General features: G+C 42.7%; 1 protein-coding gene across 2 annotated transcripts in view; it reads left to right on the top strand.

The window, feature by feature from the left end:
- The window catches only part of TMEM150C (transmembrane protein 150C), a 262,806-nt gene that overhangs the window by 39,480 nt on the left and 195,409 nt on the right, over window positions 1-27,917 (top strand). Inside the window, exon 2 of one of the 2 annotated variants that reach the window (XM_040418071.1) lies at window positions 23,763-23,853. The exons of the other annotated variant lie outside the window; for it this stretch is intronic. The gene's annotated coding sequence lies outside the window, so the exon portion shown is untranslated. The remainder of the gene's footprint in view (window positions 1-23,762; window positions 23,854-27,917) is intronic. 2 annotated transcript variants of the gene reach the window in all.

A 27,917-nucleotide genomic window follows, 5' to 3' on the forward strand; every position in this document is an offset into this window, starting at 1 on the left:
CTACTTGACAATGCACACTTGAATGATAAGTGGTATATATCACACAGTTGGAGCCCTTTTTATCTTACCCAAAACACAAAGCGTAAGTGAAACAGAAAAAAAATAAGATTTTATATTTCAAAACGGAGTCACGTCTTGTCTTCTGCACAGAACAACATTGAATTCTCCAGGGTTTCACATACAGGAAAAGATATAAGTACAAGTATATAAGTATAAGAATAAAAGCAACACTTGATTGAAAATTGTTTTACTAAACACTCAAAATGTCTTTTAAGGGGTGTTCTGGTTACATGAATTATCCTCTCTCCGAAGGATAGGGGATAGCTAGTAGATTGTTGGGGGTCGAACCTCTGACCACCAATCACAAAAATGGTGGCCCACGGGGACCCCTAAAATGAATGCATGCATACCCCTTCTCCATTCATCTCTGTGCTGGAGGCACCTCTGCTGATCGGCAGGTGAGCACTGCAGCCTCTTCCTAGGCCATTGACATCATGTTCATCGGTCACTTGGCCTAGGCGCTGCTCAGCCCATTCAAGTCAATGTGCCTGAGCTTCGATACCAAGCACAGCCACTATACAATATACGGCATTGTGAGGGTATGCTGTGAGGATGCTGCAGCTCTTCTATCGCTGATCGGCAGGGGTGCTGGGTTGGACCCCCACTAAATCAGTCCTTTTAGGTTTAGTGGTAAAACAACATGCAACATTATTGCCGAGACTTCCCAGTATGATTTTCCCTTCTGCCCCAGATGATCACTTCCTGTCTGCATCTGTCAATCAGATGACATCACGTCCGGTCTAAGAGACGGCAGAGTGTAATCTCCTAACAGACTTTGGGTACATTCAGACGTCTGTAGTTCAGGGTCCACATCCATTCCGCAATTTTGCGAGACGGTGCGGACCCATTTCAGTGGGGCCACAAAAGATGCGGACAGCACACCTTGTGTTGTCCGCATCCGTAGTTCCGTTCTGCGGCCCGCAAAAAAGATAGAGCATGTTCTATTCTTGCCTGAAATCGCGGACAAGAATAGGCATTTCTATCACAGAGCCGGCCATGTGCGGTCAGCAAATTGCGGAAGGCACACGGCCGGTATAAATTTTTTACAAATCCGCAATTTGCGGACCGCTAAACACTTGCGGACGTCTGAATGGACCCTTAATTGACATAATTGCGTTAAAAACTGAAACAAAGTAAAATGTGTCCTTAATATTTTGACATTTGTGAAAATAAACCCAACATTGGGTAATTAGACAGTAAAAGCTTAATCAAAGTGGAATACATTCTCAGAATTGTTATATTGAATCTTACAGCACTGTTAATTTTAGGCCCAAATGTTTTGTGTTCTGATACAGAGCTCAGAATCCCCTACATAGACTTGGCATTAAAAAGCATGTGTTAAAACTAGCCAGAATGCCTGGTAGGGTTGATCCTGCTGATTAAAAGCAGTCCTTTGTTTAGTAGATTGGTTGCTTCATTCTGTATGCAGATGATTAGTTAAGTGCACCATGGGCAAACCTAAGCCCCTCTGTGTACCCTTGCTCCTCCTGCTTTTTCTGTCAGCCTTCCCCCCCCCCCCTTCCTTCTTGATTGACAGGACCAGGAGAGATGACTGATCGAGCCAGGTTCCTGCATAGTCAGGCCTCATGCACACGGGCATTGTGCGGTCGTTCCATGCATGGGGGACCACAATTTGCAGCGGCCGGGACAGATCGAGACCCTTTCAACTTGAATGGGTCCGTGATCCGTCCGCACTTTTTTTTGCGGTGCGGAGGCACGGACAGAAACCACACGGAAGTGAACGGGGAGCACACGGCCGATGCCCGCATTTTGTGGGCCGCAATACGGCCACGGCTGGGCAACGGCCGTGTGCATGAGGCCTCAAGGAGAGGGAGGGGCTGGCAGAGGGAGCAGCCCACCCTCAGTGCACTTAACTGCTCATTTGCATTATGGATTAAATGTACTTTTTCTCCAGAATGAAGCAACTGAAAAGCATAATAAAGGCATGCTTTTAATCAGCAGAGTGACACTGATTTCTGCTCTATCACTTCTGTGATGACATTCAGTACTTTTGAAGTACTAATCTGCCAAAGCCAGCAATGCGTGCTACTGCTGCCAGAGAAATTAGTCTGATGGAAAGAAAACTGTCAATCATCATTTGGAGGCAGGAGAAGGGTGGGGCAGAATGCTACATCTGACTCATCTCTCTCAAAGCACTGACGCACACTGCTGGCTTTGGCAGGTTAGTGCTCAAAATGTACTGAATGCCATCACCGGAGTGACAGATCGCTGAAATCAGCAGTCTGTCACTGCCCCTAGTGAGGGCATCATACAGGAGCTGACAGGTTCCCTTTTAATCACCACATAATTTTGGATCTATTTGAATTTTAAAAGAATCTAAATGATATTAAAGGACGATTAACCACTGAACCTTGTCTTGTTATGTAACGTAATGCATTCACATTTTATTTTTCACTAGAGGTGTCCTGAACATTGGTTGGACTACCTGAAAGACCTTGTGGGTAACCTGATTTTGATTCCCTTGCATAATATAAATATGGCTGTAGCTCTAGACTTTGTAGAAGAGGTTCAGATACATTTCTCATAACCTCAGAATGGTTCGTTAGCTATGCAAATGATAATGCCAAGTAGCTTTGTTTCAAAATGAATATTCAGTCATTGTCTGCTTGAAAAAGCTAGGAAATATTGAAGTTAACATGTTATCTGCTATTATGCTTTGTTGCTCTAGGTTATTTAGTACGGTAGAGGCAAAAAATAATTGAATTCACTCAGCATTATTTTTTTTTCTTATTTTAGAAAAAGAAAATCAAGGTTTTTCTCAGAAAGTAATTGTGCATTTTTAAAGTCTTATTCCAGTAGAAACAATATCCACAAGACTAAGCTATCCCAGAAACTCCTCCATTAATATCCTACTTTCTCTTGAACCTATTTTGTCTCATAATGCAGTTGAAATCTTGTATATGTATTTCCTCTCCTTCTGTCCAGTCCCGTGGCTGTAAGACAACTGGCTGCAGAAGGAACCTCTCTCCTCAGCCCTGCCTGTAAAATGTTAAGCCCAGAGCCTTGACTAAGTCTGAGTCATTACCAGCTGTAAATAGAACAGATAAGAGATTATCTCTTGTGTTGTCACAGAATTTCTACAAAACTGTTTGCTTAAAGGGGTTCTCCGAGAATTAAGAAAATGAAAATACTTAAATATTACTTTATTCTAAATATATTCTCAAATATCTTTCATTATTTATAATGGCTCGTTTTGAAACAAAATGGCCGCTGTCCCATTAGTTTACATAAAACCTGTCCTGATCACACATGAGGACAAGTTACTTTACAACACTGAGGTAAAGAGCTGCCTCATTTTCCTCCTCCTCTCTACTTGTCAGAGATTATGATCCTGAGTACAGATGATAAGAACTTTAGCTGAATCTCTGGGGAATTTAGTTCATGAGGAGACATTGAAGTACAGAGAGGATGAACAGGACAGACTGTGGTAATGGAGACTGCAAACAAGTGCTGCTGCTTATTATCCACACCTCACCCTCCTCTCATGTCTCCTCATCTTCTCCATTCCCACAGAGATTCACCTGTATTCAGGATCATGATTCCTGACAAGCAGAGCAGAGAGGAGGATGAAGCAGCACTTTGGTTCATTAAGGTGAAGTAACTTGTCCTCCTGTGTGATTAGGACAGGTTTTGTTTGTACTGATAGGATCGCGGCCATTTTATTTCTCCTAATAATGGCTCCCTAGACAAAACAAGCCATTCTAAGTAATGAAAGGTATTTAGGAATATATTTATAATAAAGTAATATTTAAGTATTTTCTTTTTTTTTATTCTTGGAGAACCCCTTTAAGGGGACACTACCATCAGTTGTTCATCAATCATTTATTAAGGGCCTATATATGAATATTCTATGTAATTTTTTTTATTATTTTTTTACAAAAAATGGGTAGGTTTTCTGGATATCATTTCTTGTTTGCTTCAATGCCACGATGGAGGAAGCTCCTCCAGTTTAGAGTCTCCTCTCCTCTCAGGGCACAGAGGGACTGTCACCATTAACATCTGACCACTTCAGTATTTGTGGCACTGTCCACAGTCTGTATCTCAGTATCCATGTATACTTTCTGTTTGCACATACTTGCCATGACTAGGGTTTATTCCTTATTGTAAATGTCTGTGGATATAGCATCTGCCCAGTACCACGTTATCCTCATCTGGTGATGAATTGACAAGGTGTGCCTAGAAATATTGAGGATGGTCGTACCTTTTCCCCATTGGGACTGATTTAATAGATGATTGTGTGGCAATACAGCAGAATCTACCCCTTTGATCGTGGACCTATGTGTATTGAATTGCACATGTGAAGAGGGGGTGATTTGATTCTTACACATAGTGGTCTTTCCTAATTGACTATACCATCATTCTGTTGATACATCCATCTGTTGTTTTATTTGCCCCTGATGAACCCCGGATATGATATCTAACGGGGGGAAACATGTCATATACTTCTAGTTTATCGTTCACTGTAATGATACATTTACATATCTAGGTCCCCATTTACCACCCTACGTAGGCAGCATTTCACTTTCTTATACCCTTACTATCTGCTAGGTTAGGGCATTCTAGGGCTAGATTCAAATACTGTGGGATCACTCTTCTCAGGGCGGATATTTCGCTTTAGGTAGGGGTACTCAGGGTCAGCTTCTCCACGGACAGGTACTATCTTTACCGTCCACAGGATGCTTTCCCTGTTTGCATCCATTGCTGGCTGATTTAGGGACCTAGATTTGGAATTTAGCTGGTTATTTCCCTGTGGTATGATGCATTGTTTTAATGTAGTAATAATAAAGGTTATATTTTAAAGGGAACCTGTCACCGGGATTTTGTGTATAGAGCTGAGGACATGGGTTGCTAGATGACCGCTAGCACATCCGCAATATCCAGTCCCCATAGCTCTGTGTGCTTTTATTGTGTAAAAAAACCGATTTGATACATATGCAAATTAACCTGAGATGAGTCCTGTCCCTGACTCCTCTCACGTAGAGGACTCATCTCAGGTTAATTTGCATATGTATCAAATCGGTTTTTTTACACAATAAAAGCACACAGAGCTATGGGGACTGGGTATTGCGGATGTGCTAGCGGCCATCTAGCAACCCATGTCCTCAGCTCTATACACAAAACCCTCCCTTTAAGGAGGGTTTTGTTTTTTGTTCTGTGATTTTTTTCTTTTTTTTTCTTTGTTAGGACCCTTACTACTATCTGGCTTACTGTCAGCCTAACAGTTCTGTGATATCATTTTTTGAAGTCACTCCATTTATTCTTCTTGTCCTGGCTGTTTAACTTCCTCCTTTGTTTGGACTTTTAGCATGGCAAACAGTCTTTTTTTTACTTTTTCACTGTTCTGTGGGAATCCTTTTCTAGGCCTATCAGCAGAGCTGCCATCTGTTATTCTAAATTCAAAATCTATTATACTAAGGGTCCATTCACACGTCTGCAAAATGGGTCCGCATCCGTTTCACAATTTTGTGGAACAGGTGTGGACCTATTCATTTTCAATGGGGCCGGAATGTGCTGTCCGCATCCGCACTTCCAGATCCGCGCTTCCGTTCCGCCAAAAAATGGAACATGTCCTATTCTTGTCCGCTATTTTCTATGAGAGTGCCGGCCATGTGCGGTCTGCAAAATACGTAATGCACATTGCCGTTGTCCGTGTTTTGCGGATACACAAAGCACATACAGGCGTGTGAATGGACCCTTACAGATGGCACCTTTCCCTCACAGCAGCAGTAAGCTAATGATGGATTACCTATCTATACAGGAGTTTTATCTCTCCGTCCTGACTGCTACAGAAAGTCAATGTTTAGATTACCAAAAATGCAAGAAAAATAATAAAAAAAACTTTCAAAATTGCTTTACGGTAATAAAAACTGCCACCAAACACGACCATTTTTCAGCTGATGATTCCACTACTGATATGTCTCTCATTTTTGTGCTGCCAATTTTTGCAATGTACTAATTGCAAGACTGGTTATCAAAATTACTTCTGGCTCATGGCCAAAGTGTCTTATTCTACATAATAAGTACTTTGTGCTGTTAATTGGGAGGCATGGGAATCTAATAATCAGATCAGATCAGATACCTGCTTGTTGAAATGGTGAAATAAAATAGTTTTTAGGTGAATCCTCTGAAAATTCAAGTGTTCCAACTTAAATTCACAGAGCACATCAGCTTCCAAATAGCTGTTATAGCAGCTCACACATGCTTTCTCATTGTCGAATACATTTTGGAAGCATGCAGCAATGAAATGATAATATGCTTTCTTTATTGCTTAAAATGTAATTAGGAAAAAAAGCTTTCTAACACATTTTCAATAGCATACAGCAATTTAATGAGCCACAAAAAGCTAGTTTATTTTCTACACTAAACACTATTTTAGAGTTTCTCTGTGATTATGTATATATTGGTCACTGTAGTGTGCACTCATAATAGTAGATTAAAGTGTTCATTACTTAAAAACTAAATACAGCATTCCAAATGTGCTTCGTAGTAACTGGACCCTAAAGCCATAAAGACTCATTTCCAGTTAAATATTCAAAGCTTCTAGTAGAGAAGGAGATAGAGTACCTAATGCCTATCTTATAGATTTTTATATTTTTATTGAAAGATCAAGAAACTCTACAATTATCTTTGTTTTAGTGGGCAAAAATTGGCTTTAGCTATAAATTTACAAAATGGGTGCTGTTTATAACGTACAAACCATGTTCTAGGGCTTACACCTTCCCCACCTTCTATACCTTACTTTCTTGCTGTTTACCTATAAAAAAAAAGGTGAAACCAATCATTTGAATTGGATCTGATTTGCAATAAAACTGCCCTTCTACTGGGAAAAGACTCCAGCACTAAACCAGCGCTGAGACTCCCTTATTCTCAAGATCATTGCAGTTCCCATGAGATGAACCGCATTAATGGTTGGCTGGAGACCCACTAGATCGCTAACAGATTTGACTTGGGGCAAAACCAGGAAATGGGGTCAAAGGGAATGTGTGTTCTTTACTTTAAACCCCTACATGGAGGTATGGATCAACCCACAGGAATATCTAGATTGACATCTCCTTTAGCAACAGTTTATTAGTATGGAAGACTTATCCAAGGCAGCAGGCAGGAAGGAGCATGGGTTGAAGTTTGCAGAGTTCAGTCTTAAGGAGAGGTCTGGCAGAAGTCAGTGCTGGGACCAGACAGCAAAACAAAGTAACGGGCACAAGAAGGCTCAATGCCAAATGCAGCAAGAACAAAAACACCTTTTACAGACTCAAAAAACAAGAGGAACATATTGCTGAAGCACAGAATGATGAGGGAAGGGTCCTTAAAAAGTGTGGGCTTTGGCTGGAGTCAGGAGTGATTGGTGTGCACTGCTTCTTTAAGAGGGCAGTAGCTGATGCATACACAGGAAGAGAACTCTAGGCCCCTGAAGTAGTGAACCTGTGTAACTTGACAACCACCAGTTAGATATTTTAGCAATATTCTACCTGTTATGATCCTAGTGACTACATTTGAAAATATTTATATATAGGTTTATATATCAGTTTGTGCCCCTCATTGCTGCAATTCAGTCTTGACTTAAGGGAAAACAAATTAATAACAGGTATGGAAGGTGTATTTGTGAGGATTGACTGTCAAAACTAAATGCATTTAGCATAGAAAAGAAAAGACTCAAGGAGGGTATGATATATTTTTATTAATATGTAAATTGCCCCTAGTAAAACCCATACAGGTGGCTGCAACTCACTGGGGAGAGATGCTTGCCTATCTAGCAGATGAAGAGGAGATGCTAAATGTATAATCCCATCTAATAGCGTCCGCTTCGCATGAACTTGATCAAGTTAAATATTATATTCAACTCAAATTCTTCAGTATTTATATTTTTTTAATTCGAAAGCCCTGGCAAGGTGACTTTTCTTCACCCATGTGCATAAAAGGTGCAGTGTACCACATGAAAAAGTGTGCAAGAATGTGGTCCGTTGCAGGCCCCCTACGTAAGAGAAGAGCCCCCCCATGAACACAATTCCAATGTGATGCAATTTGAACCCCATCCCCCAAGGTGATTTGAAAAAACGGTAAAATTAATTTAAAAAAGTTATGTTAAAGAGTTTCCACCATCCTAATTTCTGTTATGTAGCTGCCTGACATTAGTGATGAACTAATGTCAGCACTACATAACCGTATGTTTTTTTACATTTGTCCCTGAAGCCGTTCTGTTAAAATACACACTTTTACAATATGCTAATGAGCCTCTAGGTGCTATTTGGGCGTAAAATTAGCAACTAGAGGCTCAAAATACTAACCATGTATCCCGCCCAGGTCCTCCGTTCTGCCCGCCCCGCTCCTCTTGATTGATGTCCAAGTTCCATGCATCGTTGAGGAAATCCCACGCCTGCGCCGTCCACTTCTGTATTCGGGGCAGTGAGTGAAGGCCGCGCTCCTGGTGCCGGCTTCCTCACTGTGACGTAGTCGGTGCAAGCGCAGTGAGGAAGCCGGCACCAGGAGCTCGGCCTTCACGCACTGCGCCTGCGCCGAATACAGAAGTGAACAGTGCAGGCGTGGGATTTCCTCAACGATGCATGGAACTTGGACATTAATCAAGAGGAGCGGGCGGGCAGAACGGAGGACCTGGGCGGGACATGGTTAGTTTTCGAGCCTCTAGGTGCTGAATCTACACCCACATAGCACCTAGAGGCTCATTAGCATATGGTAAAAGTGTGTATTTTAGCAGAATGGCTGCAGGGACAAATGTAAAAAACACACTGTTATGTAGTGCTGCCATTAGCGCATCGCTAATGTCAGTCAGCTACATAACAGAAATTATGATGGTAGAAACCCTTTAAACTCTGTAAAGAAAAAACTTTTTTTGAGATTAAATTGTAAATTAAATAATGATTAAATTCTAATTTATTACATTTCTCATAACACATCATAATATATACACTTTAAAGTTTAATATACTGTAGTCCTGGAAAATAGTGTTGATCGCGAATATTCTAATCACAAATTTTTATCGCGAATATTGGCACTTCGAGGATTCGCGAATATCTAGAATACAGTGCTATATCTTTGTAATCGCAAATATACTGCTTCTTGCTCGTGGTCTAATGAGAAGGCTGCAATATCTTTGACTTTGGGAGTAGTGTTGATCGCGAATTTTCGTATTGCGAATTTTTATCGTGAATTTTTCGATTGCCAGTTTTCGCAATCAAGAAAATAATGACTGGAGATCACAAATTCTCGAATTCGTAAATATATGCGAATATTTGCCCAAATATTTGCGATATTCAAATATTGCCCCTGCCGCCTATAACTGCTGGAGAATGCGATAAAGTTAAAAGCATAAGTTTAAAGCGTTCTAATATCATATTCAAAAGAATTCATTTTCATGGAATTCTATTTCCGATGTCATTGCCACTAAGGTCACTTTTCCTTTAAACCATTGTAAATGCATTTCATCAAAACTATGATCCCTTGCAGTTCATAAAAGCTTTAAAATACAATTTATATCCATAAGTGCATGCTGGTATTTCCTTCTTGAACAGCTATCTCATCTCAAGTCTGAATGTTTTTATCTTTTCTTTTTGTTCTTAATATTAAGTGTACAGTTTAGCGGATCATGCCCCAGAGCAGTTTCATAAGTCATGCAGTGTCCAAATGCTTGCGGTAAAATGTTCACAATATGTACTGAAGTGACACGTTTCCCATTTGCTGTCAGTGCCATTGACGGCTTTGAAGTTTTAACATTCGGACATCATAGTTCAATGCACTTTAGCAAAGAAAATAACTTGGGAATATTACAGCATGACAGATTTTTTAAGTAACCTAAAACTTTCATTTTCCCTATTTTCATCAAAAAGCTATCTGGGAATTACTGTAAGTGTTGAGTCATCTTGAGTAATATTTTGGACTTGGTGATTGGTTTTAAATACTCCCTAGAGCGTTTAGGGGGAATTTAATATGCAACGTAGTTTGCTGGTGTAGAAATGTTGTAACTTTTTGACTTTTGGAATTCTTTTTCTATTTTTATGCAGTTCTTGTAAATTTTAAAAAAAGTGGACAGGGCTTAGTGGGATGTGGTAAAAGGTTTGTAAGAAAATTACCTGTCCGGGCTCCAGTGGCGCACTCCTCGTCCTTGGCGTATCTGCATCGGGAGAGACATGCTGCTGCGCTATGCCCCCTGGTGACACAATCTCCTCTTTAGCAACAGGAAGCAATGCTGTGTTTCTTCCTGAAGCGAGTGTGTGCTGGGGAAGATAAGCAGTGCTCTGACTGCTCAGCTGCTCTATTACTGTGTGTTAGTGTTTCTGACTGATGGAGCACCAAGCTATAAACCTATTCAGTTCTGATTCAAGGACTCAGCGTTCTATTTAAAGAGGACCTTTCATCGGTCCAAACATTGTGAACTAAGTATCATGATCTGTACTGCGGCGCTCACTGCACTTACTATTATCCCTGGGCGCCGCTCCGTTCTCCCGCTATGCCCTCCGATATGTTCGGTCACTGGGTTATAGTAGGCGGAGACTTGGGGGACTTGGTTATAGTAGGAGGAGACTGCCCTTGTTCTCCTGGGCGTCTCCTTCTCCCAGGCTGTAGCGCTGGCCAATCGCAGCGCAGAGCTCACAGCCTGGGAGGTTTTTTTCTCCCAGGCTGTAAGCTCTGTGCTGCAATTGGCCAGCGCTACAGCCTGGGAGAAGGAGACGCCCAGGAGAACAAGGGCAGTCTCTGCCTACTATAACCAAGTGATCGAACATACCGGAGGGCATAGCGGCAGAACGGAGCTGCGCCCAGGGATAATAGTAAGTGCAGTGATATCCCTGGGCGCCGCTGTACAGATCATGATGCTTAGTTCACAATGTTTGGACCGATGAAAGGTCCTCTTTAAACCCCTTCCATACACGAGTGCCAGTGATAGTCTCTGACTTGCTAGCTGTGTTCCTTGTTACTGTGCTTATTGGATTTCTCATTCCTCTGACCCTGGCTTGTCTTCTGGCCACTCTTTGTCTCTCAGTTGGTACCACGTCGTCCGCCTGGTTCTGATCTTGGCTTGTCTTCTGACTACTCTCTGTCTCTTGTTTGGTACTGCATAGCTTGTCTGGTTCTGACCCATTTACATATGAATCTGGTATTGTATTTGTCTGTAAGTTGTTTGTCCGTCTCTGCACTTAAATAGTGTAGGGACCTTCTACCACTTGTGGTCTACCTATTTAGGGCATGTACTGCAAGTAGGTAGGGAAAGCGGGATGGGGTCTAGCCTTAGTCCTAGCTTCATTGTCCTTGTCTGTCCCTACCTACAGTCGTAACTGGCATAAACTATAGTGCAAATCTTGATTTATTTTTCTGGCTCACAGATTGCCAGAAGATGTGTCTTTTAATAAATTTGGCAAAACTTACTTCAGTGCACTTCTGATTAAATCTGCTGTATAAAAAGACAGCCTTAATAAATTTCCTCCATTGTGTTTTCTGTTTGTTTTGGTTTGTTTTTTACCAATTTGTTACCACTTTAACGTAAACATTTTTAAATGTTGTTTTAGCAATGAGTTCCATCATTTATGTTATAGGTTGACCTATAACCTTCCTGTCAATAGAAACAATATAGATAAATAGAAAGTGTTTTTCTTACTTTAAAATATTAATTGGCAATTTACATAAAAGAGAAAATGAGGAATAATGCACACCCACAACACAAAAAAAGTGGAGTAGTTTCAGAGCCTGGTTCCAAACTGATTGATTGATAGGGGTGTCGTGATGTTGATTACCTATCCTACCAATAGTTAATATAATAGAAAATATGGCATGGGCTAACAAGCTGAGGCTTCTCCATACATAGTGGATGCCAGTTATGTAATATTGGAACAAAAGAAAAAGATGGTCGGCACTACTCACCACGACCACTTCGAATCAAGATTTGGGAGAGCAAAAATACGGGGGTGCTCAGTGTCGGAAAAACACTGAATTCAAATGCAGAAAAGACAATCTATCCCGATTGCAAAATCTTTAATTTATTCATACAAAAGTGAACAATACAGGGAGTCAGGTTACAGCATTGTTTCCCAACCAGTGTGCCTCCAGCTGTTGCAAAACTACAATTCCCAGCATGCCTGCACATGCAGCCAGCCAACGGCCGTTTTGCGTCGTGTGACGCTTTCTCTAATGTAATACAACTGACACCTGGACACAGTGACCAAAAAGGCATAATAAAAACAGTTATTTCAATTTGGCACTTTCTTCAAATTATAAGATGGGAAGTTAAATGATGCCATTAAAAATACAACTTGCCCTGCAAACAATTAAACAATTATTTCTTTAACCAAAAATTTTAAATGTTATGCCTCTTGTAAGGCTGGAAGGAAAAAAAATGAAAGGTGAAAATTGGCCCGGTACTTAAAAGGGTTGCGCAGAAATGGGGGGATTTTGCCAACCCTGCCCTTTACTGGACTGAAAAAGGAAGATTACTTAGGCTACTTTCACATTAGCGTTTTTTGCGGATCCATCATGGATCTGCAAAAACACTTCCGTTACAATAATACAACCTCATGCATCTGTCATGAACGGATCCGGTTGTATTATGTCTTCTATAGCCATGATGGATCCGTCATAAACACCATTGAAAGTCAATGGAGGACGGATCCGTTTTCTATTGTGCCAGATTGTGTCAGAGAAAACGGATCCGTCCCCATTGACTTGCATTGTGAGCCAGGATGGATCAGTTTGGCCAGGATGGATCCGTTTGGCTCAGTTTCATCAGACGGACACCAAAACGCTGCAAGCACCGTTTTGGTGTCCGCCTCCAGAGCGGAGTGGAGACGGAACGGAGGCAAATTGAGGCATTCTGGGCGGATCCTTTTCCATTTAGAAAGCATTAGGGCAAAACTGATCCGTTTTGGACCGCTGAATGGATCTCACAAATGGAAAGCCAAAACGCGAGTGTGAAAGTAGCCTTACCTGCTTCTTGGCGCTGGCTGCCCGCTCCTTCTTCTAGGCCTGTACATGCTGCACAGTCATAGGTTGCCAAAACTGGCGTTCCAGCTGGTCCTATAATTGCTTGATTGACGATAAATCTGGCGACCGGGCAGGTCAAGGAAGTGTTGCAATCTAGCAAAGACGTTCCTGGGAAACCCTTGCTGTGTGTGGGAAAGCATTATCCTGCTGAAGAATGTCAGTTGGAGAGGAGACACATGTGGCCGCAGGATGCCCTGCACATATTGCTGAGCTGTTAGTGTCCCTTCATAGCACTGCAATGGGTGACCGACTGTCGAATGTGATGTCTCCCCAGATCATCACACCAGCAGTTGGGGCAGTGTGTTGCTCCACAGTACAGGCAGAACTGAAACGCTCACTACCAGGCCTCCATACTCGAACTCGACTGTTGTGGGAACCCAAACAGGCTGGCTGTCAGTGGCAGGACACATAATGGGCTTCATGACACCAAATTTCCTTCTACCAATCACCTGGAAATGGTCTAGACAAACCTCCTGACGAAGCCTGGTGAGGCGAAACAAGTGTCGAGGAGTCAGTACGTGGGGCGACATTCCAGTCTCTGTTCATCATGACATCATGGGTATGTTTTAGACTTATTGTGGTCATGTCTATACCTAGGGATGGATATATAAAGATATGAATTGCATATAGGCTGCGGATTAGGACTGATTAAACATGTGTACCATTTAATTTTATATCTAGTTTAATACACCTGATAGATATATCTAAGTGCCATTACTTATTTAATTGCGCGTATTCCGCTTTTTGAAGGTACACCTGCTTATATCTATGTATATTCTTTGGTTATTGAGATCTACACACCTTCTTGGAGGTGGGTGCTCACAGAGAGATAAGTCTCACAGAGTGATGCTGATTTCTTTGTATTACTCAGATTGCTCTATATCATTCTAATCGTTCTTTTCTCTTGGTACCTATACAACTGCATAATATTATATAATGTACCCACAGTATATACTTCTATACGGTCAATGGCTCACAACTATGATCTATATCCTTTATATGCCATATTATGCATTATAATGCACATTGCCTCTCTGTACATTTTGTATATTTTACCACTACGGTTCTGCTATATATTTCTAAGCCACTATCAACATCCCCCCTTTTGTTCGTTTCCCGATCTCCGCTTCACATTTTGTGTTACCTAATATTTACATTTCTTTATGATATTCTTCTCCAGATCCCCTGATAAAGGTCATTATTGACCGAAACGTCGGGACCACTGTACATAATCGCATGCTATGCCTTGAAATAATATTGGATATAATGTGACACAAAGTGTTCAATAAGAATGAATAAAACTACACTTTAATATCATTCAAAATTGGTGTGCCATAGAATTTCTCTCACACATATATCTATGTATAATCTTGCCAGCCTTTTACACTGTTGGTGTGTTGCACTGCCCATTAATATCATAGTAGGCCTTTATTGAGAGATATTCCCTCATAGGACGGTTGTCACCGCCAGCTCTCTGAGAAGCTCTGGCAGACGTTCTTCTGTACCTCTTGCATGATGATCTTTGTTTTGGTTTCACTTTGTCATCTCTTTTCCTTCTCCCAGCTGTCATCTATTTACACTGATTTGCCTCGCTTTATATTTCCTCCCATACTGCCTCACATTGCGGTTTATACTAATTCCTGGATTGTGGTCACTGCTAGAGGCAGCAAATGCTGGTTCCTCAGATAAGTCTTTTTCCTTTATTTGTGTTTCCGTGCTGGCTTGATTCTAGGTGACCCTGACTCCCTCCATATTAAGTGCAGGGAGCCGGTGGTCGTGTCCCCTCACTATTATAGGGTTTTCAGGTGTCACACAGTCTAGGTACGAGGGCATGCAATTATCTATCATAAAGATCTTTGCATGGGCATAGCAGTCAGGGAGAGCTCTAGGGGTTTTATAGGGCTCACCCATATGTTCCTTAGTTTGGGATCAAGTCAGTCGGATGTTTATTTATAACTTCCAGTTTTCTGCAACACCATCCGTGACAACAGTGTATTCTTGATGTTACAATAATGATTCTGATGGACATTGCCTGGTAATGTGCCCCATGTATTTTTCTGTATCAAATTGCCATTGTGTCATCCTTCTTTCTCATGTCTGATCAATAATCTGAATTTTGATTAATAAAGATTTCTATATATTTTATGATATTAGTTCCATTGTGGTGCAATCTATGGTCTTTGGTCTATGATCTATGGGTGTTATTTGAGGATTATGAGGTTGTTGTAGGTGTTTAATGGTCTAGACCAGGGGTACTCAACTGGCGGACCGCGGTCCAAATACGGACCGCGGCCGCCAGTTGTCCGGACCCCGGCCATCCTCCAGAGCGCTGCTCCTCTCCTGCACACTGTGCCGTGCAGGAGGAGGAGCTTACCGGCGCACTTCCACCTGTCCCACAGCGCAGTGAGACAGGGCTTCCTCCACATGTAGCGCTCCTCCTCCTGCACACTCTGGCAGCTCTGCTCAATACAGCGGCGGCACAGGAGCTGATGTTCTCAGCAGCGCAGGAGGAGTCTCTCCCTCCCCCCTGTGCTGCTGCTGCCCCCGCCGCTGCCAATAAGAAGAGGCAGGAGGAGGAGGGGAGGGGCTGTGGCCACTGCGCCACCAATGAAGAAAACTGACCTGTAATACAAATACAGGAGGCGGGTGCTGGAATCAAATAGCCGGCACCCGACCTCTATGACAGGGAGCTGCGATCAGCTGCAGTTGAGTTAACCCTTCAGGTGCGGTACCTGAGGGGTTAATTGTAGCTGATCGCAGCCCCCTGTCACAAAGCTCGGGTGCCGGCTATTTGATTCCGGCACCCGCCTCCTGTATTTGTATAAGAAACGTTGGTGGCACAGTGCGCCCCCCCCCCAACACCCCAGTATAAGAAACATTGGTGGCGCACTGCGCCCCCCCCCCCTAGTATAAGAAACATTGGTGGCGCACTGCGCCCCCCCCCCCCTAGTATAAGAAACATTGGTGGCGCAGTGCGCCCCCCCCCCCCCCCTAGTATAAGAAACATTGGTGCGCAGTGCGCCCCCCCCCCCCCCTAGTATAAGAAACATTGGTGCGCAGTGCGCCCCTTCCCCATTATAAGAAACATTGGTGGCTCAGTGGGAAGTGCCAATGAGGGTTAAAAATAATAAAAGAAAATTAACTCACCTCCTCCAGTTGATCGCTTAACTGCCGGTCTCCTGTTCTTACTTCTTTCTTCAGGACCTGTGGTGACGTCACTGAGCTCATCACCATGGTAATGGATCATGTGATGAGCTCAGTGATGTCACCACAGGTCCTGAAGATAGAAGTAAGAACTGGAGACCGGCAGCTAATCGATCAACTGGAGGAGGTGAGTAAATTATTTTTTAACCCTCATTGGCACTGCCCACTGCGCCACCAATGTTTATTATTTTGAGGGGGGGCGCACTGCGCCACCAATGTTTATTATATTGGGGGGCACACTGCGCCACCAATGTTTATTATGTTGGGGGGCGCACTGCGCCACCAATGTTTATTATGTTGGGGGGCGCACTGCGCCACCAATGTTTATTATGTTGGGGGGCGCACTGCGCCACCAATGTTTATTATATTGGGGGGCGCACTGCGCCACCAATGTTTATTATATTGGGGGGGCACACTGCGCCACCAATGTTTATTATATTGGGGGGCACACTGCGCCACCAATGTTTATTATATTGGGGGGGCGCACTGCGCCACCAATGTTTATTATGTTGGGGGGCACACTGCGCCACCAATGTTTATTATGTTGGGGGGCGCACTGCGCCACCAATGTTTATTATGTTGGGGGGCGCACTGCGCCACCAATGTTTATTATATTGGGGGGCGCACTGCGCCACCAATGTTTATTATATTGGGGGGCGCACTGCGCCACCAATGTTTATTATATTGGGGGGGGCGCACTGCGCCACCAATGTTTATTATATTGGGGGGGCGCACTGCGCCACCAATGTTTATTATGTTGGGGGGCACACTGCGCCACCAATGTTTATTATATTGGGGGGGCGCACTGCGCCACCAATGTTTATTATATTGGGGGGCACACTGCGCCACCAATGTTTATTATATTGGGGGGCACACTGCGCCACCAATGTTTATTATATTGAGGGGGGGCGCACTGCGCCACCAATGTTTATTATACTGGGGTGATGGGGGGGCGCACTGCGCCACTAATGTTTATTATTTTGAGGGGGGGCGCACTGCGCCACCAATGTTTATTATTTTGAGGGGGGGCGCACTGCGCCACCAATGTTTATTATTTTGAGGGTGGGCGCACTGCGCCACCAATGTTTATTATTTTGAGGGGGGCGCACTGCGCCACCAATGTTTATTATTTTGAGGGGGGGCGCACTGCGCCACCAATGTTTATTATATTGAGGGGGCCGCCAGACGAAAAAGTCGGACATGTAGTACTTTTAGTCTGGCGGCCTCTCACCGTGCTGCGCCGTAACTCTGCCCCCATCCCCATTATAGTCGATGGGCACAGAGCAGCGGCACGGCGAAGTAGTGGCAAGATGGATCTGACAGGGTGAGCAGCCTGTCGGATCCGTCCTGCTGCAAGTGTGAAAGTACCCTTACTAATGAGCGCTTCCATCATGGAACGCCCATTAGTACAGCCTTTACCTCCACCGCTACTTGTGCTAGTAAAAAAAAATATATATTACGGCAGTGTTTCCCAACCAGTGTGCCTCCAGCTGTTGCAAAACTACAACTCCCAGAATGCCTGGACAGCCTTTGGCTGTGCGGGCATGCTGGGAGTTGTAGTTTTGCAACAGCTGGAGGCCCACTGGTTGGGAAACACTGTATTACGGTACCTCCACCTCCATTTGCTCACGCTGTGGAGAACACTCCCTGCTGACTAGAAGCTCAGGACAGGACCTACAAGACGTCATCACGTTAGAGCACCACTCCTGAGATTGCAGTCAGCAGCGAATGTTCACCGCAGCCAGGTGAATGCTAATATTTTTTTTTTTTTTGCAAAAGCAGAGAAGGGGGGCACTAATGGGGGCAATACTCTTACTGGGGGCACTAATGGGGACATTATTCTTACTGGGGCACTAATGTGGCCATTACTAATTCTGGGACTTACCCGGGGCGCTCCACTATAACGTCAGAGCGCCCCACGTGCATGTATCACATGATCGCATGGCATCTTTACTGCTGGCGTTCAGCTCGGACCTTCACCTGACTGCAGACCCTGGTATGTGGACCTTTAATAAAACTAGTTGAGTACCCCTGGTCTAGACAAAGACAGGGGTGTGTAATGAAGGTACCAACTGTGTCTGAATAGTGGACAATAAAGCTGCTCTTGTTTGACCTGTACACTGGTGGTCTGTCTGGGCCGCGTGGAGCTTGTTCGCTGTGTGTATGTGTCCTCATGTAACCACTGCTCCCAACACGTCCTAACAGCTAGGTCAATGAGGTCTAGATGATGGAAAATTTGTCGAAATGATCATCCTGTTTCTCAGTCCAATGATGCGCCGTCTCTAAAAGTCTGTCAACTGTGCAAAATGTCTTCGAGTGCATCGTAAAGGCATGTCAAGCAGTCAATGATCTCTCAACAAGAGGTACACAGTATATATAATTATAGTCACAGCTTAATCTCTGTGTAAAGAAATTGACTGACAAACTAAAAAAGTACTGCATCAGCATGGCATTACTCCAGGTGCTTTAATAGAAATGAAAAACTGTGTATCGAATCAATAACTACTTGCTATTAGTGACAGAACTAGGCTTCGGGATAGATAAATGGTTTAAAGGGTTTTTGGTACTTTTATTTTGATGGCCTATACTCTGCACCTTACCCGATTAGCTGTTCTACAGAAGAACTGGCACCAGAAGTCAGTGCCAGAACTACGGAGCTCCATTCATTGTGTACTGGATGCATCTGGTTATTGCAGGGCTGTTTCAATTTACTTTCTTGAGAACAGCGCTGCAGTAACTACCATAGCTCTTTCCACTACACAATAAATGGAGTTGTGTAGTGCCAACACCTACTTCTAGTGCCAGAGCTACAGCTGAAGTGCTGATCGGCAAGCGTGCGGGGAGGCAGAACCCTGCCTTTCAGATGTAATGTTCCCGATAATTGCCTAATGTAAATGTGCCACCGATCACCTGATGAATGAGCAAAAGTTTGATGGTGCAGTGATTGCATGTTTTATGTCGCAACCATTACCCTCTGTAAACTATTCTGTGCTGTATGGGACAAATCTGTATGGGAACAAACAACATTAGAAGTGATCATTTGTGCCCATATAGAGGAAATGATTGCTGCATATCAATGCAGCTATCACCTCCTCTCACGATCAGGAACTTATTGGAAACTTTCCAGATAATTGCCTGTGCTTCAGCCCTTGTAAAAGAGCCTTTAGAGTTCAAGCCAGTCAGTGAGAGTTCATGTTAAGATAAGAATAAGATACAGCTGGTACAACTGTTTGGTAGGGTGAGAGGGGGCAGATGTACAGCCAACTACCTATAAATAATTTCAAGATCCCAAGGGGCATTTCCATCAGAAAGGAGTGTATTTTAAAGCTTAATACTCATAGGAAACAGGATAACAGGCCGAACTGGATGGACAAATGTCTTTTTTCGGCCTTATGTACTATGTTACTATGCTATGTTACTATCTTTACCAGTTTTTTTAATTCATTTTGGCAGTATTTTGCCAAAGAAAATTAAATGCTAAATATTGTCCTTCTGTAGCAGACAGCACTGAGAGATAAAACTCCTATATAGATATTTTACTGCTGCTGTGAGGGAAAGATGTTAAGGATAATAGCAGATGTGGAATTTAGCATAACAGTATGACAGCTCTATTGATCTCTTGATAGGACAAGATAAAGATGTCCACAGAAGAGAACCGCACTATTTAGTGCAGTGTGTGGTGCTTTGAGTCACTCATCCATCTTCCCTCACTGGTCACAGTGAATGGTGTGAGTGAGAAGGTCAAGTGAGGCTGTCATGCTAAAAGTTCAAACAAAGGAGGAAGAGCCAAGACAGGAAGTAGAATACTGTACATGGAGTGCCTTGAAATAATTACAGTGCCTTGCAAAAGTATTCACCCCCCCTTGACTTTTTTACGTGTTTTGTTACATTACAGCCTTAAGTTCAATGTTTTGTTAATCAGATTTTTATGTGATGGATCAGAACACAATAGTCTAAGTTGGTGAAGTGAAATTAGAAAAATATATAAATAAAAAAACTATTGTTTAGAAACTGAAAACAGAAAATTGGCATGTGTGTATGTATTCACCCCCTTTGTTAGGAAACCCATAAAAAGCTCTGGTGCAACCAATTACCTTCAGAAGTCACATAATTAGTGAAATGATGTCCACCTGTGTGCAATCTAAGTGTCACATGATCTGTCATTACATATACACACCATTTCTGAAAGGCCCCAGAGGCTGAAACACCTAAGCAAGAGGCATCACTAATCAAACACTGCCATGAAGACCAAGGAACTCTCCAAACAAGTAAGGGACAATGTTGTTGAGAAGTATAAGTCAGGGTTAGGTTATAAAAAAAATATCCGAATCTTTGATGATGCCCAGGAGCACAATCAAATCTATCATAACCAAATGGAAAGAACATGGCACAACAGCAAACCTGCCAAGAGACGGCCGCCCACCAAAACTCAATGACTGGGCAAGGAGGGCATTAATCAGAGAGGCAGCACAGAGACTTAAGGTAACCCTGGAGGAGCTTCAGAGTTCCACAGCAGAGACTGGAGTATCTGTACATAGGACTACATTAAGCCGTACGCTCCATAGAGTTGGGCTGTATGGCAGAGTGGCCAGAAGAAAGCCATTACTTTCAGCAAAAAACAAAAAGGCACGTTGTGAGTTTGCGAAAAGGCATGTGGAAGACTCCCAAAATGTATGGAGGGAGGTGCTCTGGTTTGATGAGACTAAAATTTAACTTTTCGGCCATCAAAGAAAGCGCTATGTCTGGCACAAACCCAACACATCACATCACCCAAATAACACCATCCCCACAGTGAAACATGGTGGTGGCAGCATCATGCTGTGGGGATGTTTTTCAGCAGCCGGGACTGGGAAACTGGTCAGAGTTGAAGGAAAGATGGATGGTGCTAAATACAGGGATATTCTTGAGCAAAGCCTGTACCACTCTGTGCATGATTTGAGGCTAGGACGGAGGTTCACCTTCCAGCAGGACAATGACCCCAAACACACTGCTAAAGCAACACTTTTTTTGGTTTAAAGGGAAACATGTAAATGTGTTGGAATGGCTTAGTCAAAGCCCAGATCTCAATCCAATAGATAATCTGTGGTCAGACTTACAGATTGCTGTTCAGAAGCGCAAACCATCCAACCTGAAGGAGCTGGAGCAGTTTTGCAAAAAGGAATGGGCAAAAATCCCAGTGGTAAGATGTGGCAAGCTTATAGAGACTTATTCAATGCAACTTGGAGGTGTGATTGCCGCAAAAGGTGGCTCTACAAAGTATTGACTTTAGGGGAGTGAAAAGTTATGCACATTGACTTTTTCTGTTATTTTGTCCTATTTGTTGTTTGCTTCACAATAATAATAAAAAAACATCTTCAAAGTTGTAGGCATGTTCTGTAAATTAAATCATGCAAATCCTCAAACAATCCATGTTAATTCCAGGTTGTGAGGCACCAAAACACGAAAAAAGTGGGGTGAATACTTTTGCAAGGCACTGTATATCCAGAAAACCATCCAACAGTTAAAATTAAAAAAAAAGAAATTGCACAGAATAGGCTGGTAATATGTGATAACAAATGTTGGTGCTAGTGCTCCTCTAAGACTGGTGAACTTAATACCAAGATATCCAGTGGTCATTGACTGATTAATAATACACATTGGGATGAAACTTATTTTCCACGCCTTTGTGAAGGACATGAGGTGTGCACTAAATGCTTAGTTAAAAAACTTGTTGTCCACAATTTGGGATCAGATGGACTACACATGAGAAGGAGAGGGCTAGAGCTGGGGCAGCTGCATGCCATCAAAACCTTGCCCTCTTGCAGTGACCAGTTGCCTCACGATTTTGCGGGTAATACCCACAATTATATCATGGGTAATACCCATGTGCTCTGTCTACTCTGTTATTTTAAATAAGAAAACATAGATACTTTTATTTCGTTGTGACTTTTAGAAAACACTTTGACCAGTTTTGCAGTGTGTGATGAAGCTTTTGGTTTATAGAAGTGCTTCTGAAGGTATGGCATTTGGGGAATTAATGGAGACGCATGCTTGATCTGCTATTCCATTAGGACCCATACGAGACCCCTATTCCCATGACCATGGGGTTCCAGCAGTCGGGTGGCCATGGTCTTGACATATGCAGAAACATGCAATCAGCCCATCAGGCTGTATGTTGTGTAACCTGTCGCCATGTAGATTCTATGAAGAATTTTTATAGTAGTCTCTTTAAGAGTAACCAGTCAGCTGCCCTTACTAGCAGCAGTATATAAATCTTTATTCATTATATCTATATAAATTTCAACACCCAAATCATGTACCCTTTGAGACATAAATGGTAGTGGTATTCAGATGAGCATACCAGAATGACAGTGTACCCAGCTGATTAACCCTATATACCGTAGGCACAGGGAATCGATCGGCGCTAGTTCCAATTTATGAGCCCATGCTAGCTATAATTTTGATAAGAAAGCTAAAAATGTGTTGTTTCCTCTGAAATTCAGTAGCAGGGGTTTCATATGTGGTGCCTATTAAGGATAAAATCTTGTAACCCCCAATGGCTTTTTCAAGAGACAGAGGTCCATTACTGGTGGGAGAAGAATGAGGGTCTGTCTCTAAACCAGGCACTTCTTCACAGTATAAAGCTGGCCATACACATTCAGCAGCTGATATCCGAACGATTGTTTGGCTATCTCACCCAACTCCCTCCTGACAGTCCCATACACGTCTACATTTAGTTTGCCCAGCATGTATGTGTTTTAAGTGGGTTGATAGGAGGAAGCCACTGCCAGACGCTTCTAGCAGTGATTTATCTCCCAGGAGAAAAAAGGGATGGGCGAAAAAAAATCATATTGCCCTATTCTTCTCTCTCCTGACATGATTTGTTGGGGAAGAGTTTGGAGTTCCCCACACCCATTAGACTGTTGGGAGAACCTGCCATTCTCGGCGGGTTCAGACAACCGTGTACTAATGTGTATGGGGACCTCATAGGTAAAAGGTTGTATGTTGTTCGTATCCAAAGGTTTTTGAGGTCCATTCTGGTGTGAACCACGTCATAGGATAGAATAGATGGAGAGGGAATGGAATAATTTCCTTTTCACATTTCATGTTTGCTTAACATTGGCTATAAAGACATTCAAATTAAAAGTAGCATCTTTATATTATAGAAAAACAGTCCATGGCGCTCTAATATGTATACGGTGCAGAAGGGTCCACTCCATATGATAGCAGATAGAACTTCACACACAGCAATAGTCCTGAATGCTGTGATTTATTTAAGGCTATCCACACGTGACAATTCAGTCTGGAGGACTTTTATCAAGTACTGATTGCTGTTAGTCGAGGGAGGAAGATATAAAGGCACTTGAGTTAGTATGGAACTGGAAGGAATTCAACCTCCGTTGCCATGGTACAGGCTCTTGTTCTTTGTGCTACCTTTGTAATATCTTTTTGCCATTTTCACATATTTTTCCTGTTTATGAGCTCCTTGTAATTATTGTGTTGCCTTCTTTTGACAGATCTGTTTGTGTTACTTGGTACCTTCAGTGAATAACTGTGTGCTGCTGTGACTGGGCTGTGGGTGTCAGTAACACCTTATGAATACTAAATGTAAGTACAATGTATTCATGCTATTGAGCTTACTTGAATGTTCATGGGTTAATGTATGTAGCCTTCCTGTTGATTGCTCGGCTGTTTCCATAAAAAAAAAAGCACATATGCGGTCACATAAGGATGGAAGGTCACAACAGCTTTACATACAGGCAGGTCTCAGAGCCTAGGTCCAGAAATGGTACCCAGATTTATCAGACCTTTATGGTATATCATTGGAAGAGGAAATACGCCTTAACTACATAGTCAGTGTTCATTGAAGACAGCATTTCACATTGTGTGATCACTCTCCTATATAGTAGATTGTCTATTTTTTTAATTAAAGAAGCCCTCAGTTTTTTGTTTTTTTTTTAATTTTTTTTTGGGGGGGGGGGGGGGGTAGATTTTATATATATTACTCACCAACCGGTATTCTAGCAGTGTCATTTATTGCACTCTTACTCAGTTACATTCATACATTTTGAACCTTTTCATTATGGGAACCTGGTCATGTGGTCTCCAGTCTGACCGCTTACTCTAATGTGTAAACAGGAACTTGGTCTCTCTCCTGTGGCTGACTTCCTGTGAACTACAGCATGACATCATCACCAATCAAATCCTTCCTGGCACCTCAGGCCCCTCCACCTTCCTCTGTATGTCACTGTATTCTGTTGAAGATATAATTTCTCCCTTCTCTAAAGAGCAGGAGTGCAGATATATAGTACTTAAGTGTATACAGTGACTAGCTGCAGTTATATAAAACTCCTGACTCACACTGCCTGTCTGTACTATCTGTGTGTGCTGACTCTCCAGTGTAGTTCTATGCGATATCCTGAAAGCTGACAAGGGAGAGAGAGATGAAAGGGCGGAGAGGGGAGACAGGCGCAAGCTGCATCACATAGGAGAACATGGAAACTTTGCAGTGTGAATGGACAACAGCTCTGTGTGACTGATCTGTCATGGCTGCTCTCAGAGGACACAGACCAGTGCAATATGGTAAAACCCAGTTCCCTCTGTCTCTGCAAAGCCAAGCATGATCGGATATGCAGGATTCATTAGGAAAACCATATGTGAGGGGAGAAGGAATCAAGATGGCAGGCAACCCACAAATTACACATGAAATAAAACAGTTATACACAACAGCCTTTATCTTATTTTTTAATAATGTCGTATCCTGCACTATATGCTTCTTTAATATATTCACCAAAAATATACATGTATGTCGTATGCAGGAGTGGCTTTTTGCATTCAGACAGGCATGTGTGGCTAAATGATTGTGTATGGAACCTCTCACGATCATGCACATGCAGTCCTGTCGGTGGGCAGCACTATCATTGTATATTTATGATATCTATTATATAGATATAATATATGGCTCAGTGGTTAGCACTGGTGTCTTGCAGCACTGTGGTCTTAGGTTTGACATCTGCATGGAGTTTGTATGTTCTCCCTGTGCTTGTGTGGGTTTCCTCCAGTTTCCTCCTACACTCCAAAGACATACTGATAGACATTGGGGACAGCTTGATAGACATACTGATAGACATACACTCCAAAGACATTGGGGACAGCTTGATGCTAATGTCTGTAAAGCGCTGCGGAATATAGTAGTGCTATATAAGTGCATAAAATAAATAAATATGCTGTTTTACATTTTTTAAAATTCTATAGTTTTTTCGGTTGACTTTATAGGTTTCGTTAACTGCCTTACATAGGATGAGTACCTCTAGCACTATCAGAATTATTCTTTTATTTTCGAATATTGCAGCTTAGGAGTGAGGCTGATTGCAGTCGTGGGTAGCTGTAAGGACACTGAAGCTTACATAGAAGTCAATGTAAGCACCTCCATCCTTACAGAAAGGACATGGTTGATAGCAGACCAACTTAGTAGTAGGTTTAGTAAGTAACGTGAGCAATAGACGTGCTCACACTAGTTGAGATTTCTTCAATACCTGTATCTATAATTAGATTTACTACAATAATTGTGGTTTATAAATCTACTTTCACACTCGCGTTTTGGCTTTCCGTTTGTGAGATCTGTTCAGGGCTCTCACAAGCAGTCCAAAATGGATCAGTTTGCATTGGAAAAGGATCTGCTCAGAATGCATCAGTTCAGTCTCCATTCCGCTCTGATGTAACTGAGCCAAATATATCCGTCCTGGCACACAATGTAAGTCAATGGGGACGGATCCGTTTTCGCTGACACAATCTGGAACAATAGAAAACGGATCCGTCCTCCATTGACTTTCAATGGTGTTCAAAACGAATTCGTCTTGGTTGTGTTAAAGATAATACAAACGGATCCGTTCTGAACGTATGCCAATGGTTGTACTATCTGAACGGATCCGCACAAAACGCGAGTGTGAAAGCCCCAGGCACAGAATATCTCACAGCAGTTCCAGATGACTGGACAAATTAATTCTATGGGCAATAATCTCTGCTGCTAATTTGTGTACATTGTCAAATATTCAGATTTACGTTTAGGCTTATGAAGCCCTAGTTGGGGGGGGGGGGGGTATGAGTAATATCCCTCCCACGACAGACTCTTGTGCTGACCTGTGTGTATAATGGGACCTGGAGCCTTCGCTGAATGGAGGAGTGGGAACATAAGTGAAGTATATCAGTGCCTCCACCCAGAATAGAGCCTCTGTATAAGGGTCCATTCACATGTCCGTAGTGTATTGTGGATCCGCAAATTGCGGATCCACAATACACCCGGCTGGCACCCCCATAGGACTGCCTATTCTTGTCCGCAATTGCAGACAAGAATAGGACATGTTCTATTTTTTTCCGGAGCCGCGGACTGGAAGATCAGGGGCGCGCCCCGGAAATGCGGATGCGGACAGCACACTGTGTGCTGTCCGCATACATTCCTGCCCCATAGAGAATGAATGGGTCCGCACCCGTTCCGCAATTTGTGGAACGGATGCGGACCCATTCTGCGAACGTGTGAATGGACCCTTATAGAGAGGATCTCTTCCTGGGACTTGCCTATGAAATATAGCTAGTAGCCTTAAAGGGTAACTGTCATGTTTTCTTCAAAAAATCTATTTAAGCATATGTTACTGCTGCAGCAGCATTATGCATAAAGCAATCTTTAGTTTCTTCACATACCACTGTTTTCCTTGAGTTGTTCCCTTAGTTACGGCTGTTTAAACATTTACAATATGAGGACCTTCTAAAGATGGCTCCTCTGCCAGTTCTCTGAGGCCAAAACTGTTTTCCCTCACTTCCCATACACACTTGCTGTAGCCAGCAGCTCCCTGCCAGCCAATCAGATTGGATTACTGAGCGACATGCCTCCTCACTCTGAAGCCTAATGCGCAGGCATTCAGTGTGGAAAAACGCCCCTCTGTTTATACTAAAAGGAAGACAGACAAGCCCTAGCAACGGTCTTTTAAGGGAGCAATGGAAAGGGACAGAGGAAATTAACAACTTTTTTGTAGTTATGTGTACGGGACTGTTTGAGGGCTCATTTTTTGCAGGACGATCTGTTCTTTTTATTAAAAACTTGAGTAGTTAAAGTGACAAAAAATTGCAAATTGGCTGTTTTTTTTCCCGTTACGCCATTTTCCGTATGCCATTAATATTGTTATATTTTAATTTTTTTTACTTTTTTTAAGTCACCTTGGGTGACAATAACTGGCAATCATTAGATTGTGTTAATTGTGTTCATTAATGGCTCTATAGACATCATTGAACACTTCATTTGCACTATGCCAATACAATGCTGCCACCTAGTGGCCTGTATATTCCTGAAATAGGCACCAAAGCCTGCTTGAGGCTTCGGGCTATTTCAGTAATGTAACAGGTTCCCCGATCTCTGTCGGGGAATGCGTTTACCGGAGTGGAAGCACGCGACTTCCACTTCCGGACTGCAAAAAGGCCGTGGTCACATTTCACACGGCATCTGAAGGATAAAATAGCAGAAACCCGGTGGCTTAAGGGGTTAAGTTATATACCTGGGTGTGTGTGTATGTGTATATATATATATATATATATATATATATAAAGAGTCCTGTGCACGATACCTCCAGGCCACAATAGAGATGATTCAGGTGCAGGGGTCCCTGTGGATGACTGTAGAT

Source organism: Bufo bufo, chromosome 2 (genome assembly GCF_905171765.1).
Source record: "Bufo bufo chromosome 2, aBufBuf1.1, whole genome shotgun sequence".
Lineage (NCBI taxonomy): Eukaryota > Metazoa > Chordata > Amphibia > Anura > Bufonidae > Bufo > Bufo bufo.